Source organism: Rosa rugosa, chromosome 3 (assembly GCF_958449725.1).
Source record: "Rosa rugosa chromosome 3, drRosRugo1.1, whole genome shotgun sequence".
NCBI lineage: Eukaryota > Viridiplantae > Streptophyta > Magnoliopsida > Rosales > Rosaceae > Rosa > Rosa rugosa.
Window position 1 is genome coordinate 32,517,790 of NC_084822.1, and position 17,932 is coordinate 32,535,721.

Below are 17,932 nucleotides of genomic sequence, written 5' to 3' on the forward strand. Positions count from 1 at the left end.
ATGCACTACAACAGAAATGCTAATTTGCGAGGAACAAATTTGTCGCTGAAAACTGAGATTTCCTCGCTGTAGTGTTTTCGCGAGGAAAATATTTTTGTCACCAGTTCCTCGCGGTAGGGTGGTCAAGAAAAGTTTCCGCGAGAAAAATAGTATTTCCTCGCCAATCCCTTTTCGCGATGAATATATTTTTTTCTCGCCTTTATTCTTTAGCTACAATTTTTTTCCTCGCCTAAACTCATATTTTTTTCTCACTAAATATTTTTGAAGGCCAGAAAATAGTCGTTAAATATATTTCCCGATAAAATAAATTTCATCGCTAAAGTATTATTTCCTCGCTAATGATATGTAAATAATTTAGAAATTATAAATAATAAAAAAATTGAAAAAATATTCCTCGCCAAAAGTACTCAATGACGAGGAAATTTACATTTGTCTATATAGGTTATATGGTGTATTCCTCGCCAAATGTACTCAATGACGAGGAAATTTACATTTGTCGATATAGGTTATATGGTGTATTCCTCGCCAAATGTACTCAATGACGAGGAACTTTACATTTGTCGATATAGGTTATAAGGTATATAGTGAGAAAATTTACTTTTGTCGTTGTAGGTTGTATTTGCTATAGTGAGGAAATTTACTTTTGTCGTTGTAGGTTGTATAGTCTATAGCGAGGAAATTTACTTTTGTCGTTGTAGGTTGTATAGTCTATAGCGAGAAAATTTACTTTTGTCGTTGTAGGTTGTATAGTCTATAGCGAGAAAATTTACTTTCATCGTGGTAGATACTATATTCTATAGCGAGGAAATTTACTTTTTGTCGTTGTAAGTTGTATAACCTATAGCGATGAAATTTACTTTCATCATTGTACATATTATAATCTTTAACGAAGAAATTTATTTTTGTCGTCATAAGTTGTGTATTGTATAGCGATGAAATTTATTTTCGTCGTTATACATTCTATAGCCTATAGCGAGAAAATTCTTTTTCGTTACAATTGATTGCTTATTACGAGGAAAATGTTGACAATACATATGGTTTTGTCACCAATTGTTCTCTACCATATTACATGAAAATATTTAAAACAAATTGAAATAATCAAACCAATAATAAATCTCATAATAATAAAACCAAAGTAACAATCAAAGTGTTTCCTAACATAAAGAGTAACAAAAATAGTCTAAAACCAATAACAAAATCAAGATGATCTAAAAAATTATTTCTCCATGTTTAAGTTCTCTAATAAAGATACTAACTTGATGGATGTTGCCTGGAAAAGTTAGCCATGAACTCCTCAAACTTTTTGGCTTGCTCCTCCAATCTTTGGATCACCTCATTTTGTGCATCAATCTTTTGTTGTTGAGTCCCTACAAGGTGTTGGGTCTCTTGATGTAATACCCCGAAAAATCCAAATTAATTTCCGTGGATTTTTAGAAATGATTTCACGATAGTAGGAGCGAGTACGAAGCTTGGAGAAGTTGTGGAATTAGTTCGAACGATTTTATTTTCGAAAACGAACGTTTTTAGGGGGTCAACAAAGTTGACTTTTTATTCGTTCAAAATTTGGGAAAACTTCCTTCATGAAAGTTGTAGAGCTCGTCGATACGAGTTCGTGGACATGTGGAACGCATTATTCGGAGTTCGTATGATTAAGTTATGAATATTTGAAAATTGGGAATTTTCTATAAATAGGAAAAATTTCTGATTTATTCATTAAGGACAAAAAAATGGAGATTTTGCGGAATAGTCCCCCGAAACCCTCCGTCCTCTCTCCTCTCCCACGCGGCCGAACCGCTCGACCCGACCCGGCCGAACGGCCCTCCTCCGGCCTCCTCTGGCCACGGACCCGGCCTTCCCCGAGCTCGCCGTCGCACGCCCAGCCGCTCCCTGCCACCGTCTTGCCCCGCCGCTGCCCCCAGATGGAGATCGAAGACGCCCCAGCCATGTGAACCCGACCCGACCGGAAAACGACTTTTCCGGCGTTGCATGGGCCGATCGTCCCCATTTTCGTGATCTCCTCCTCATGCTGATCATCCCCATGTAAGCCTTTCATCACGATTTTGTGTATAGAACGCTAGATCATGGTTTGACTTTTTCGACGTCCCTGATTTAATCTGAATCTGATCAGACGCACGAGATTAATCCAACTTCAACGCTTGATCTAGGACGATCTAGGCCAAACCAGACTTAGCTCCAGGTATGGAAGTCGATCACCCTTTCATTTTGAACCAGTTTGTAGTTGGTCACTTTGCCATCTGAGGTGGTTGACCGTCGTTGACCGCCGCGTTGACCGCCCACTGACCACCGCTTGTGGCGGCGCATCAGACCATATTTCGAGTTTTCATTATCTAGGCGATGATCTATGCATCCATACGAGCGTTTTGATATATAACATGGTCATGTTAGAAAAAGTTGATAAATAGTGGATTTACGTTTTGACGTTACTATTTAACGTTTTTACGTTTATCTTCGGTTTACGATCTGTGAAGATCTGACCATCGGTTTTGCTTCAATTTTGGATATGTTGATCGTATGACTGTCCCGGTGACCTTGTGAGGTCACGGACGAAGATCCGACCGTTGGATCTTCGTATAATTGAGAAATAGTGATTCGGAAGGCGATTCGTGAGAATCTGACCGTCGGATTTTCATATAATTTTGTGGAGATGTTAGTAAAGGCGATTCAGGAAGATCTGACCGTTGGATCTTCGTGATAATTTTGGAGGATGATCCTAAAGGCGATCCGTGAGGATCCGACCGTTGGATCATCATTAAATTCAGATCCGACCGTTGGATCATCGTTTAATTTGAATCTGAGCGTTGGATCGTCGTTTAATTTCATATTTGAGTTGTTGGCTAAGTCAAGATCATTATTGGACTAGGTGATTGACGGTTTGAGTTGGTGGACGATTGTGGATCGTATTTTGAGCTGAATTGAAGACGCAGCGGGATTATCGAGGTGAGTAAACCTCACGTGGTTCATATTACGAACCCAATACAATTAATTGCTTATTTTGTTGCAATCATATGAACTATTGTTGGTATTACTAGACATTCCTGTGTGAATGTCTGTATATATATTATTACGTGAAATAATATGTATTGTTGGAGTTGTGTTGAGTTTATTGTTGAGAAACAATATATTGTGAGAGGTATTGAGTTTATTGTTGAGAAACAATATATTGTGAGAGGTGTTGAGTTTTATTGTTGAGGAACAATAAATTGTTGTGATCTGTGGAGATCACTAGGTCACGAGGTGACCATGGCATCTATTAGTGAATCACGCTCTCGTACCGGGCTGGTGGTTATTAATAGTATTAAATCGTAATCACGTCTGTGGCCGGACGAGTGGTTACGTTCAGTTAGAGCTCTAGTCTGTCTGCCAAATGTGGAGTGACCTTATGAGTGAAATTGAGAGTAACTCATAAGTGTCAATATATATATGGTAACCTTATGAGGGAAATTGAGAGTAACTCATAAGGGTCTATATATATATATATGAGTCTGTCTACCAAATGTTGGGAAATCTTATGAGCGAATTTGAGAGTAACTCATAAGTGTCTATATATATATATGAGAGTGAGGGATCTTATGAGCTAAATTGAGAGTAACTCATAAGTGTCTACATATATATATGAGAGTGAGTGATCTTATGAGCTAAATTGAGAGTAACTCATAAGTGTCTATATATATATATGAGAGTGAGAAAGTAACGTGGGTTTGTGGTAGTCTTGAAATCTAATAAATCAACAGTTCTTTCTTGTTTACTCATACTGGCTGTAAAAAGCTTACCGGGTTTTGTGTTGTTGCAACTCCCGGTACACTATTCAAATTGTGTAGCGGGTAATCCTACAGGACAGGAGAACCAGGACGGTGATCGTGCGGTTAGAGCAATTGTTAGAGTTTTACAACAATTGTAAGTTGTGAGGTGTGTTATGCTCATTTGAGCTTTATAATATATTGTGAGAGTGAATTGTAATAATGAACTCGAAGTTTCGAGATTTGTTTTTTTGTAATTGTAATTATTCAGGTTTCGGATTTGAATTTATTATTCAAAATTCGGGGCGTGACAGTTTGGTATCAGAGCGTAAGGTGCATATTTGGTGATGTGTCAATACCTTCCGAGTGATGGCCCGTCTGCAGCGGATCCCCATCGTGTGCTCTTCGGTATTGGCTAAGTCATTGGGTATGCGTGAGTGTTGGGAGTTGTTTAGGCCGCTAGGTCGTTTAGGGAACGTGAATACCTTCCCTATAGTATTGACTTGGTTAATATGAATTTGTATTTGACTTATACTGTGTTTTAAGTGTTATACATGTCTTAGCCAAGCATACTATACTCCTTAGGTGATGGAGATTCGAAGGGGTTGTACTTAGAACCTTACAGTTGTCTTGTAGGTTCGTATTGGAATAAGTTCAGTGGCCGCGAGTTACAATCCTTGAGGAATAGGAACCTCTTGATTCAACTCTGTTAAGTCAACGAGGATTGTTTTATGGAAATGAGGTTCTTTTGATTGTTGAAGTGTTTGGTTGAGGACATGGTGTGGACCTATGCACGTACCTAGTGTGGATACGAGTATGAATTGTTATAAATTTTGTCTTCTTAAGTTGGACGTACAGATGTTTAGATGAGGTGTACGTATCAAGGATTAGATATCTTGTTTTATAAAGAGACGTCTTAGTGGAGTTTTGGTAATTGACATGTGATACGTGATTAAAGTGACTCTGAGGCAATTATGCTGACCTTGTGTGAGATTGAATTCTTAGTGTAGACTAAGAAGGTTGTGTGGTGATTTTATATACACTACGTGATGAACTTTTAGAAGGAAAAGTTATGAGTAAAAGTATGGGTTTTTTCCCTGATGTCTATAGCAGACTTGTGCATATGGCAGCCTTGTGGTGGTGCCAGTAGTGTTTATTTTATAACAGTTTTTATGGCAGTGCTTGTAGTGCTTTAGTGGTAGTTGTGTGATGTAACCATTTGATAGAACTCACCTTGGTTAAGGTGTTAGCCATTGAACAGGATTCTTGACTCTGTGGTTTGGGAAGAGATTGATATAAATTTTTGAGTGTAGTGAGGTAATTTGGAGATACTTAGGTTATCTATAAGGAGGGTGGTGGAGTTTGTTATCGAGGTGATACCAGGTTAGATACCTATATTAATGTCGCCTTATTGGATGAAACTGAACTTAAGGAGTTGAAAGTTCAAGGTGAGAGTTTACTTGAGTAGAGATTCATTAGAGCTAGTATTTTTCCATGATGGTACTGTATTGAGAAAGAAGAAGAATGTGGCTATGTTCCTTCTTTAAGGTGAAACATGACCATGATTAGATTTGGTACTAAGGATATGAATTATCGATAATGACTTGGAGCGAATTTGTAGCATTCTTTTGAGACATGTACTTTCCTGCCCAGTGAAGGATATGTTAGTGTTCTAGTTCTAAAGATCACGAGCGTAAGAGGTGTTAAGTTTGGTGCTCTATAGGTGTTTCTGAATGGGAAGTGTTTAGCTTTATTAATCCCTGAATTCTAGCGACGAAATTGTTTGTGTTTGGTTTGACTCAGAGGATGCTAGCTAGACCTCTGTGCAACTTAATTGATTGTTGGATTCTTTTTGAGTGATTGTTTTTATTGCATCATTATGAAAGATGTGTGCAGTAGAGTTGTTTATGGTTTTGAAAATAGTATTGGGTGACCAAGGTTCGATCCTTGGTGTTGTTGTTGGTTAAACAAAAAGAAGAAACAACATGCACACCATCTTATTGATTTATTATTACAAAAAGGAAATTGGAACTACGCTATACTAAGCCTAATCAGTAGCTCCGGATGGGTTGAGGCTGAGCTCAAGAGAAACTGGAGATCCACGGTTGTAACCGCCTGAGCCACCGAAATAGTAATCATGTGCACTACCTTCCTCGGAAGTAGTCTTCAGGTTACCAAAGACGTCCTCGCCGTGCACGGGGAACAGAGGAAGAGTTTGAACCTCCTGGTGATCTCCTCCTCGTTGTTGCAGGGATGTTTGTCCTCCTGTTGTGCCAAAAGAGTTGGACTGGTATTAGTGTTGAAGTGTGAGGAAGAATATGAAACAAAATTTAAGTAAATAAATCCTTCATTACCAGTAGAATAGGTGGAACCAAAGTTGAGATCAATGGATCTACCATCATCAGTAGAACTAGTGGACCCAAAATTGATGTCAATGGATCCACCAGCTGGCCCAAAATTGATGTCGATGGATCCACCAGCACCAGTAGAACCAGTGGACCCAAAATTGAGATCAATGGATCTACCAGTACCAAGAGAACTAGTTCTCATGGGCACTGGAGCAGCCTGATTACACCTATTCATCTGCTTCTCTCGAGCCCTGACGTTCTGGAACCAAAAGTAAATGTTCTTACCCTCAACATACCCATACTGGTTCAGCTGGAGACAGATCTCGTGAATCTGCTCTGTAGTTGGGCACTTAAATCCCTTGACGTAGTAAAGATCCTTGAGGATTCTTATTTGTTCTGGAGTAGGAATCCACCTGGTACGGCTTCGCCAGAAATCCATGTTGGCACTACTTCCAGCTGCTTGGGTGTTTCCTCCCTCCTCTGTTGGTTGCTGTTGTTGTGGTTCCATTTGTTGCGGGGTTTGGAGCTCCATTAGTTGCAGAGTTCGTGGCTCTTGGGTCATGGGGTGAGAGGATGTGGAAATCGAGGAATACATGGTTTAGTGTTTGAGGGAGATTTTGTTAGAAGGATTGGAGTTGTTGAACTGGTGATTGGAGATCTGAGATTCTCAGAGGAAAGATGAGATCGAATCTTCAAATGGAAGAAAAGATCTGAGAAAGAAGGATTGAAGATTTGGAGGAAAAGATTGAAGATCTGAAAGTTCAGAGGAAAGATGGGATTGAATCAACTAGATGGGAGAGAAGATCAGAAGAGAAGGATTGAAATTGATGAAGAAAGGATTTGAGTTTCGAGAGGAAGGCTGCAGAGTTTGAGAGAGAATGGCTGGGGAAAATTTCTTTTCTTTGGTGTGAACAGTTTTTCTCCAGGATGCACCTATTTATAGAACGAGGTGAGCAGATCTCCACCGTTGGATGGACGATCTCTGAGATTCAATCCACGCGTTGGATTAAAGTCGCCCCGAAACCCGGAAAAGCTGTTGGCGCGTGGAGAGCGTGTAAGGGGACCGAGGGAATCTCGAGGCGCTGTGGCAGACAGCTGTAGCCGAAAGCAGATTTGACTGCCGTAAATCACGGAAGGGATAAGCCGTGACACAAGTGGGCCGTACTTGGGCCTGTCTCGGATCAAGGCATCACTGTAGCTGTGGGTGGAGGCCTGATGGGCCGAGTTTCAGAAACAGTTTTGGACATGATGGGCCGAGTTTCTGAAACAGTTTTGGATGAGTTGGGCTGGATTTCTGTAACAGTTTTGGATACGTTGGGCTGGGTTTCTGCAACAGTCTTGGATGTTTTGGGCCGAATTGTTGAAACAGTTGAAACAGTTGGTTTAAATAAAAGGATTGGTATGGATAATAACGTGAGCAGCCGTGCTCGAGTGGTTGAGTGTACAGTTCGTGTACAAGAGGTCTGAGGTTCGAACCTCGCCTCTTGTTTATTTTTATTATGTTCGTTTATGACATAATAAGTATAAAATTTGTACACATTATATTAAGCACAGCTTGTGCTCCAGTGGTTGGGGGACAAAGGTTTCGTGCGGCAGGTTGAGGTTTCGAACCTTGCCTCCCCCGTTATTTTATTTATGTCGCTTATGACATAATAAATATAACACGTGAGCATATATTAATGAAGGCAGCTCTTGCTTCAGTGGTTGGGAGCAAAACCTTCGTGTTTGAGGTCGGGAGTTCGAACCCTACCTCTTACAAATATTTTTGGATCTCGTATATGCTTGATATACGACGTATATACGGTATGTACGGTATACATACGTATATACGGTCTGTACGGTATGCATACGAATATACAGTTGTACGGTATGCATACGTATATACGATCTGTACGGTATGCATACGTATATACGGTATGTACAATTTCATACCGTAGCCGAGCTGGAAGTTGGTGGGCCGATTGGTAGGCCCAAATAGTAAGCCCAAATAGTAAGCCCAAATAGTAAGCCCGAATGGTAGGCCCAAATGGTAGGCCCAAATGGTAAGCCCAATTGTTCGGCCCGAATAGTAGGCCCAAATGTTAAACCCAAAGTGGTTTGGGCCGGTTCGAAATGTGGATGGTCCGATTTCTTCAGGCCCAATTGGCCAGCCCTAATGCTTAGCCCAAGGATTGAACAAGCCCAAGTCATCGTCACTGGGTGACATATTTTATTGGCGTGCTTTTGGGGATGATTTGTTTTGAGTGATGCATCTCTATTGTTGTGAAGAAAGGTGCATGCTTGAGTTTTACTATGGAGATTTACCGTGATGCTAATTGAGTAGCGAAACACTTTGTGGGAGTGTTTACTGTGCTTGTATGCCAGTACAGAGTGATGATCTATGTGAAGATCTATGTGAAGATCTATGTGAGGATCTATGAGATGATCCATGTGACGATTTTGTGTATGTGATGTGGAGTGTTGTTGAGCAGTTGTTTTGTGAATTTACATTGTGATGAAAGGATTTAGTGGCCCTAGGAATGTATTTTTATACAAAGGATTGTGGCTTTGTAGATTACTACAGATTTGGAAAAGATGGAGATTCTATGATTAGGTCAACCTTAATCGAGAGGAATTGACTTACGCTCAAATTTCGGGACGAAATTTCTTTAAGGAGGGTAGATTGTAATACCCCGAAAAATCCAAATTAATTTCCGTGGATTTTTAGAAATGATTTCACGATAGTAGGAGCGAGTACGAAGCTTGGAGAAGTTGTGGAATTAGTTCGAACGATTTTATTTTCGAAAACGAACGTTTTTAGGGGGTCAACAAAGTTGACTTTTTATTCGTTCAAAATTTGGGAAAACTTCCTTCATGAAAGTTGTAGAGCTCGTCGATACGAGTTCGTGGACATGTGGAACGCATTATTCGGAGTTCGTATGATTAAGTTATGAATATTTGAAAATTGGGAATTTTCTATAAATAGGAAAAATTTCTGATTTATTCATTAAGGACAAAAAAATGGAGATTTTGCGGAATAGTCCCCCGAAACCCTCCGTCCTCTCTCCTCTCCCACGCGGCCGAACCGCTCGACCCGACCCGGCCGAACGGCCCTCCTCCGGCCTCCTCTGGCCACGGACCCGGCCTTCCCCGAGCTCGCCGTCGCACGCCCAGCCGCTCCCTGCCACCGTCTTGCCCCGCCGCTGCCCCCAGATGGAGATCGAAGACGCCCCAGCCATGTGAACCCGACCCGACCGGAAAACGACTTTTCCGGCGTTGCATGGGCCGATCGTCCCCATTTTCGTGATCTCCTCCTCATGCTGATCATCCCCATGTAAGCCTTTCATCACGATTTTGTGTATAGAACGCTAGATCATGGTTTGACTTTTTCGACGTCCCTGATTTAATCTGAATCTGATCAGACGCACGAGATTAATCCAACTTCAACGCTTGATCTAGGACGATCTAGGCCAAACCAGACTTAGCTCCAGGTATGGAAGTCGATCACCCTTTCATTTTGAACCAGTTTGTAGTTGGTCACTTTGCCATCTGAGGTGGTTGACCGTCGTTGACCGCCGCGTTGACCGCCCACTGACCACCGCTTGTGGCGGCGCATCAGACCATATTTCGAGTTTTCATTATCTAGGCGATGATCTATGCATCCATACGAGCGTTTTGATATATAACATGGTCATGTTAGAAAAAGTTGATAAATAGTGGATTTACGTTTTGACGTTACTATTTAACGTTTTTACGTTTATCTTCGGTTTACGATCTGTGAAGATCTGACCATCGGTTTTGCTTCAATTTTGGATATGTTGATCGTATGACTGTCCCGGTGACCTTGTGAGGTCACGGACGAAGATCCGACCGTTGGATCTTCGTATAATTGAGAAATAGTGATTCGGAAGGCGATTCGTGAGAATCTGACCGTCGGATTTTCATATAATTTTGTGGAGATGTTAGTAAAGGCGATTCAGGAAGATCTGACCGTTGGATCTTCGTGATAATTTTGGAGGATGATCCTAAAGGCGATCCGTGAGGATCCGACCGTTGGATCATCATTAAATTCAGATCCGACCGTTGGATCATCGTTTAATTTGAATCTGAGCGTTGGATCGTCGTTTAATTTCATATTTGAGTTGTTGGCTAAGTCAAGATCATTATTGGACTAGGTGATTGACGGTTTGAGTTGGTGGACGATTGTGGATCGTATTTTGAGCTGAATTGAAGACGCAGCGGGATTATCGAGGTGAGTAAACCTCACGTGGTTCATATTACGAACCCAATACAATTAATTGCTTATTTTGTTGCAATCATATGAACTATTGTTGGTATTACTAGACATTCCTGTGTGAATGTCTGTATATATATTATTACGTGAAATAATATGTATTGTTGGAGTTGTGTTGAGTTTATTGTTGAGAAACAATATATTGTGAGAGGTATTGAGTTTATTGTTGAGAAACAATATATTGTGAGAGGTGTTGAGTTTTATTGTTGAGGAACAATAAATTGTTGTGATCTGTGGAGATCACTAGGTCACGAGGTGACCATGGCATCTATTAGTGAATCACGCTCTCGTACCGGGCTGGTGGTTATTAATAGTATTAAATCGTAATCACGTCTGTGGCCGGACGAGTGGTTACGTTCAGTTAGAGCTCTAGTCTGTCTGCCAAATGTGGAGTGACCTTATGAGTGAAATTGAGAGTAACTCATAAGTGTCAATATATATATGGTAACCTTATGAGGGAAATTGAGAGTAACTCATAAGGGTCTATATATATATATATGAGTCTGTCTACCAAATGTTGGGAAATCTTATGAGCGAATTTGAGAGTAACTCATAAGTGTCTATATATATATATGAGAGTGAGGGATCTTATGAGCTAAATTGAGAGTAACTCATAAGTGTCTACATATATATATGAGAGTGAGTGATCTTATGAGCTAAATTGAGAGTAACTCATAAGTGTCTATATATATATATGAGAGTGAGAAAGTAACGTGGGTTTGTGGTAGTCTTGAAATCTAATAAATCAACAGTTCTTTCTTGTTTACTCATACTGGCTGTAAAAAGCTTACCGGGTTTTGTGTTGTTGCAACTCCCGGTACACTATTCAAATTGTGTAGCGGGTAATCCTACAGGACAGGAGAACCAGGACGGTGATCGTGCGGTTAGAGCAATTGTTAGAGTTTTACAACAATTGTAAGTTGTGAGGTGTGTTATGCTCATTTGAGCTTTATAATATATTGTGAGAGTGAATTGTAATAATGAACTCGAAGTTTCGAGATTTGTTTTTTTGTAATTGTAATTATTCAGGTTTCGGATTTGAATTTATTATTCAAAATTCGGGGCGTGACATGTATGATCAAGCAATTGTGCAAAGGGTGCTGGATAACGCACATTTGTTTAGTTTTTTTTGTTTATTTCCTTTCCTATAGGAATTTATTGATGTCTTTCCAGTTATTCGGTAACAATGAAACTAGATGTAAACCAGTTTTGCAATGAATGTATACTATTCGAGTTATTTGAGAATTGGTTCCACTAGCCTTCTATTGATTGTAAGCATTGCATGGCATTTAGGTGGATAAGAAGGATGCCAAATTTGGCATTATATTTAATTTAGAATAATCACACATTTTTTATTCTCAAAAAAAAAAAAAAAAATCACATTTTGACACCGTAACAATGGTGCCAAATTTGATTTGACATATGACAGTAGTTTTTTAGGTGATGATGGCTGTCATGGCACCATTAGGCTATTGGTGCTTTTTGTCTCATTAGAAACCGGATGAAAGCATTTGAAGGGTGGCTGCATAGTGGCTAATGTGATGAATGGTGTTAATTGTAGTCAACTCACACCAATACTTGATGGTGTCCTAATAGCCAAATTTCTAGTAGTGTTAATATAGGGAGTTAGCATGCGATGTATATGTTGACTTAATGTCTTAATATATACCATCCATACTATCTGTTTAATCGGTTAAGAAGGTAATTATAACAAGCAACAAAGCAGTCCACTTGGGATCCATTAAATGATGTTAATGTTAATTAGTAGATTTTTAACACGTTAAGAGCTATTTAGCTAGCTGATCTCTAGGGGTCAAGTTTGATATATAATTAATTGATCTCTAGAGCCATTTATATATAATTAAGTGAAGATTTGCCTCACTTAACTTCTAACATGGCCAATTATGCTTGTCATCCAGACAAACACAAAACAAGTAGAGATCGAAGCAAAATGAATAGTATCTATATATAGTAACAGAATAACATAAATAACTTAACTAATTAATTTGATATAGTAGCTAGTATTAATTGGCTTTGTAAATTATATGTGATTAGCAGAGGATCCAACCTCATTGAAATGAAAGATCTGTGCTTGGTCGAAAATGGTTGGGGACGCGACAAAACGATCAAGATATACATGTAGCTTTTTCAACAGTTGCAACAACAAAGTTAAATCACCTTCTCATCTCCTTTCGATCACTTCAGCTTAATTTTGAAAAACAAAGAAAAATGGATGAGTGGCCGGTGCTTGGTAAGTGGGTGTCATAAATCGGAATTGTTTCATCGCAGGTAAAATTTTGGTGGGTGCTTCAGGTACGTACGTATCTTTTAGGTTTTGCCACTTTCACCCTGTGATTAATTTAAATTCGTTGCTTTTGCATTTTCTAGGGCTAGGGTTTTCATGCCTAGGGATTTCTATCATATCTTGGTGTCTGTTTCTTCTTCCACGTACAAAAGGAAGATAATTCCTTTTGAATACAAAACACTATGGACTCGATTTGATCTCTTTCTCTTATCTCCTCCAAAAATTTTATGATGAACCATGCACTGTTTTTCGTCCTGGTTCAAGATGAAAAAAGTTTGAATGATTGATCCCACGAAAATAAAAATAGAAACTTTTGGTTTCTTTTGCTGTGGATATAATTAGTGTCAGGAGCTACGGATTGTCTTTTCCCGCATTTTCTTGTATATACTTACAGTAAGACTTTTGTTTGCTTGTGAAAAAATTCAGTTAATTAAATTAATGTTATTTTGTTCTTCCCGTCTCCTTCATCAACTTTCGTAATAAATAATGCATGAGTTGAATGTGCAACAAATAATTAAGGGTTATTGCTTGTAGGATCGGCAAAGGTTCTCTTTCACACTACTAAAAGTTGATTTTGTTAGAGGTAGAAAAGAGTAGTTAAAAGTGTATTCTGAATTATATATAGAAGCATTTAGCAAGTATAATATCTTTTTTTGTTCTTATTTTGAAAAAGAAAATTGTATGTTCTAGCTAGCTTGAAGTCATAGGCGCTAGATAAAATATTTAAAACTTGAGGTTGCGGGGTAACTTGTGTCAGAAGAATGGTTAGCTCGATAATCCTCCCACCGGCTTATAATTTACATCACCAAATTGGATGATGGTTGAGAAGTATCCCTCCACACCTTAGAACTCCGATTCTTCCAAATAGACCACAACAACATTATGCATAACAGTAGATGAAGAGAGATCTTATAAATTTGACGTACCAAGCCAAGAAGCCACATGATGAATATATAGTTGATTTTGGTGTCACCAAAAAAAGGGGTGCAAAGGGTGCTGAGAGTAAAACTTCTGTTGCAACAAGGCAGTCTCGAAGAGCATTGGATTGGATTCTGACCCATGGCGGGCACGTACAGCAATATTGTCAAGTGCATTAATTTATGTATAATATAATTTTCCTCATTTAAATGATTGAAAATATCAAATGGAACACAATCTATCTAGTTTGTGTCTTAACAATTAATCAAACATACAATAAGAACAATAAGCACACAGAAATTGCTGACGCAGTGTAAACCTCACCACTGAGGAAACTTCACTGCGTGGCTTTTGACGTAGCCAACACGAATAATCAATCCAATATGAAACAATCAAGTTTACAGTATACAAGTAGTGTTGTTCATAACACACACTTTCACTTAGCAACAAATGCTAACTTGTTTTACTACTGTTCTAACTTCTAACTAGATCCACATAGAATTCTAGTCAACCAATCTACCACTTCCTAGTACTCAATCGTCTCACTGATCTTGAGAATCAACGTGATTGATTATGCAAAGGAATTCATGAAACAAACAATGAGAGTTTTCGAAAACCAATTTGAGCAAGAACCTAAGTGGTTCAAGAAGAATAATTTTTGCACCGAAAAACCTCACTTTTGTAAATAGTTTATAGAGAAGCAAGACTCCCCCTCAAACGAATCTTTATCTTAATCACTGAATAAGATAAATATGGAAAGGTTTATTTAAACTGTTTTGAACAAGTAATCGGATATGCATTCAAAGAGATTTTGAGATCAATTAAAATCAATGCATATCTATTTAGAATCATGCAATATATGATATGTATTAAAGACACTTTAATCTCAAGATCAGTGGATTAACTTCCTTGAATCTCTCTTCATGATTTGATTCTGCGATCCTCTTTTACTTGCCTTACATCACCGAACAATTAGGAGAGACATCCTCCTAATACTTTGCATATCTGTTGTCCTTGAAGCCTTGGGAGAGTCATGTGTTGAAAGGAGTAGTCCAAATACTTACAATTATTCATTGCAATATCCAATTACATGTATGAGGTACAATTTGAAGAGTGTCAAAGACAAAGGCAACAATCCCCTGTTCTTGAAATTCACATATTTGCCTTAAATTTAGACTATTCAGCAAATCCCTGGGTTTTATGAGAAAATAAACATGATGATCGAATCATTGATTCAGCAAATCCCTGGGCCTTGTAGTGATGAATCTATTTTTTTAGCCAATTTAAGAGATTGATTATTCGACCAACATTTTGATCACTTATCAGCATCTCCACTGTTCAGTTGTTAGGTCTATATGAGTAGATCAATTCTACAAATTTTCAGCTAAATTGATAATCGTTAAGGCATTTAAAACTGTGATTTACAATTATAAAGAACAGTTCATGTTGAACATATTTGGTTCATCCATTGATTTAATCTAGTTTAATACCTTAAAGATCACTAATTTGGCTGAAAATTTGCAGAAGTAATATATTCGTGGAGTCCTAAGAAGTAAACGGTCGAGATGCCGAAACGCGATCGAAAAGAGGGTTAAACAAGGGATCCCTTGAAATGGCAAAAAAAAAAATTTAAAAAAAAAGGATCCCTTAGTGGAAGGGCCCTCAGGACCTTCTAGTGAGAAATCCTTTTTTTTTTTTTTTTTTTTTTTTGTCATTTTAAGGGATTGGTTATTAGACCAATTTTTCGATCACATATCGACATCTCCACCGTTTAGTTTTTAAATCTCTATCAAGGTTCTAAAAATCGCTAGGCGCTAGTCGGGCGGTGGCTAGGGGACTAGCGCCCAGACGCCTAGGCGGGTGACTAGGCGGCGCCTAGGCGGTTTTAATTTTTTTAATTATTTTTATAGCATATGAAAATATAGAAAAGAGTATATAACTATATATAGACTTTAAAGGATATATAAAGACATTTTTTATTAGGAAGATATATAAAAACTCACTATAATATATATGTAGATAAGAATATGATAATATTTTAAGTAGATATTTTATACCCGTTTCCAATGCTAGCTGGTCAAACACATGCACGACCTGATGGGTTCTCTATTCAAGGGGAACACAAACTCAAGTACTCATCTTGGACTCTCAGAAAGCAGGAAAAAAAAAAAAAGTTCTGGAGAACTCCACAGAGAACATCGTCAAAGTCGATAGATCAATTTGGTTCCCATTCTTCTCTCCTATTCTCTTGTCTTCTCGCTCCGATCAACCATCATGCACAAACGTCGAGTAATTTATCCAAGGTGAGCTCCAATCCTCTCTTTCTCTTCCCCTTTTATACTTTTTGTCAAGCCGGAAAAGCCATAGCCGTCTTAGCGCGACCTCAATTTCATGATCAGAATTGGTTTGATCGGTAACTTTGGATCTCAGGTTTTGCGACGAGGGCTCTAGTTTACAGCGGGAATTTGGATCAGCGAGTGAGTGACATGGATCTTGAAGATGAGTCGGATGTTTGCCATTCTTCGTAACCCGTCAAAACAACCCGCCTAGCGCCTAACTACTCGGCCGCCCAAGCGCCTAGTTGCCCGCCTAGGCCGCCCAGGTGACCGCCTAACTCCACCCCGCCCAACTGTGCCGATTTGGCATTCCTCGAGTCGGAGAGCCGCCGCCCAGCGCCTAGGCGCCGCGTAGGCGGCCTGGGCGGCCAAGTTTTAGAACACTGATCTCTATGAGTATATCAATATTGCAAATTTTCAACTAAATTGACGATTATTAAGGTACCAAATTAGATCAAATCAATAGACGAAGTGAATCTGTCCAACCTGAACTGTTTATATTTAGAAAGGTAAATCATGATTATGCATGAATAACTTAATGATCATCAATTTTGCTGAAATTTGCAGAAGTGATCTACAGATATATTGGGACCTAAAAACTGAATAGTCGAGATGCTGAAGTGTTATCGAAAAGTGAGTCCCACAAATAATCCCTTAAAATAACCAATAAAAAGATCTCTTAATAAAGGTGAACTCTATATAAAAAGGGCGAAGGGCCCTAGATATAATTATTTTTTTTCGGTTAACTTTTCATTTTACTCTTAACAGAGGATAAGTAGGTGAGAATTGAGAAAAAGAAAAACCTCTTTTAATTTGTTAGTCAATCACTGATAACAAAAAGTGGATTAAAATTTTTAAAATGAGCAATATCCTTTCCCATGTGATTCTCTGCTCTATGTGTGCACTAAAATTATATTTGTTAATTGTATAAGCATTAAAATAGTTATTGGTGACGCATTTTAACATGGCTCAATCACACAACTAACATCCAATCTCTCACCAATGCTTTATGTGTGGGGAAATAATAGTTGTTCATATTTGTAAATATTGAACTTCTATTCATGAACAAGGAATGACAAACACCAAATCTGTATCTGCACCATTCATGTATTAATTGCATGCTAAAGGAAACGGTGGTTCATCATTTGTCAAGGCTAATACATGACAAGTTATCTAAATTATTACCATTTTCGGAATAAAGTTTGTCAATTTCACTTAAAAAAAAAAAGCTAGAAAAGAGAAATCAATAACACATGAGTTCAGAAACAATCATTTGTTTTAAGCCACAATTTTAATTGGTACATTGTTTAGATTATGTTTTAGAAAACTTTTTTTTTCTTTTGGCAAAAGAAATCATGTTATAAATGGGAAAAGAACAATTGGGGATTTGACTTTGACTTGGTTAGTTTTACATGATAATTGAGCAATAAAACCTGCATGAAGCAATGATATATATAAACCTGTCTGAGGCTTTGTTTCTCACTGAGTCCTCTTTTGTTATAATTCGTTTTCAACTTCCATGTCTTCACAAGCTTTGTCTCTCACTGAGTCTTCTTATGTTATAATTCGTTTTCAACTTCCATGCCACCATTGTGAAGAGGGATTATATCAATAATTTGATTTAATCGGAACTTATAATACGTATTGGGTTTGCATTATTTTTGTTTGGAATGGGAGGAATAGGAACAAAAAATAATAGGGTTGATTAATTACCTTAACCCTATTACTTTTTTTCCTATTCCTTCCGTTCCAAACACGTACAGCGTAATATGTATCATAGTATCATAAGTTCGTGATTGAATTTATATAATCTCTCTTCACAACAGTGGAGGCATGGAAGCTGAAAAAGAATTATAACCAGTGCTTGCAATATTTTTGAATCCAATCAACTAAAATGTAGTAGGGAAATATTACAAGCACCGTAAAAGAATCTTTCCTCGAATGAAGGTTTATCCCACATTTATTTGCATTACAGCTTATAAATTAAAGTAAGA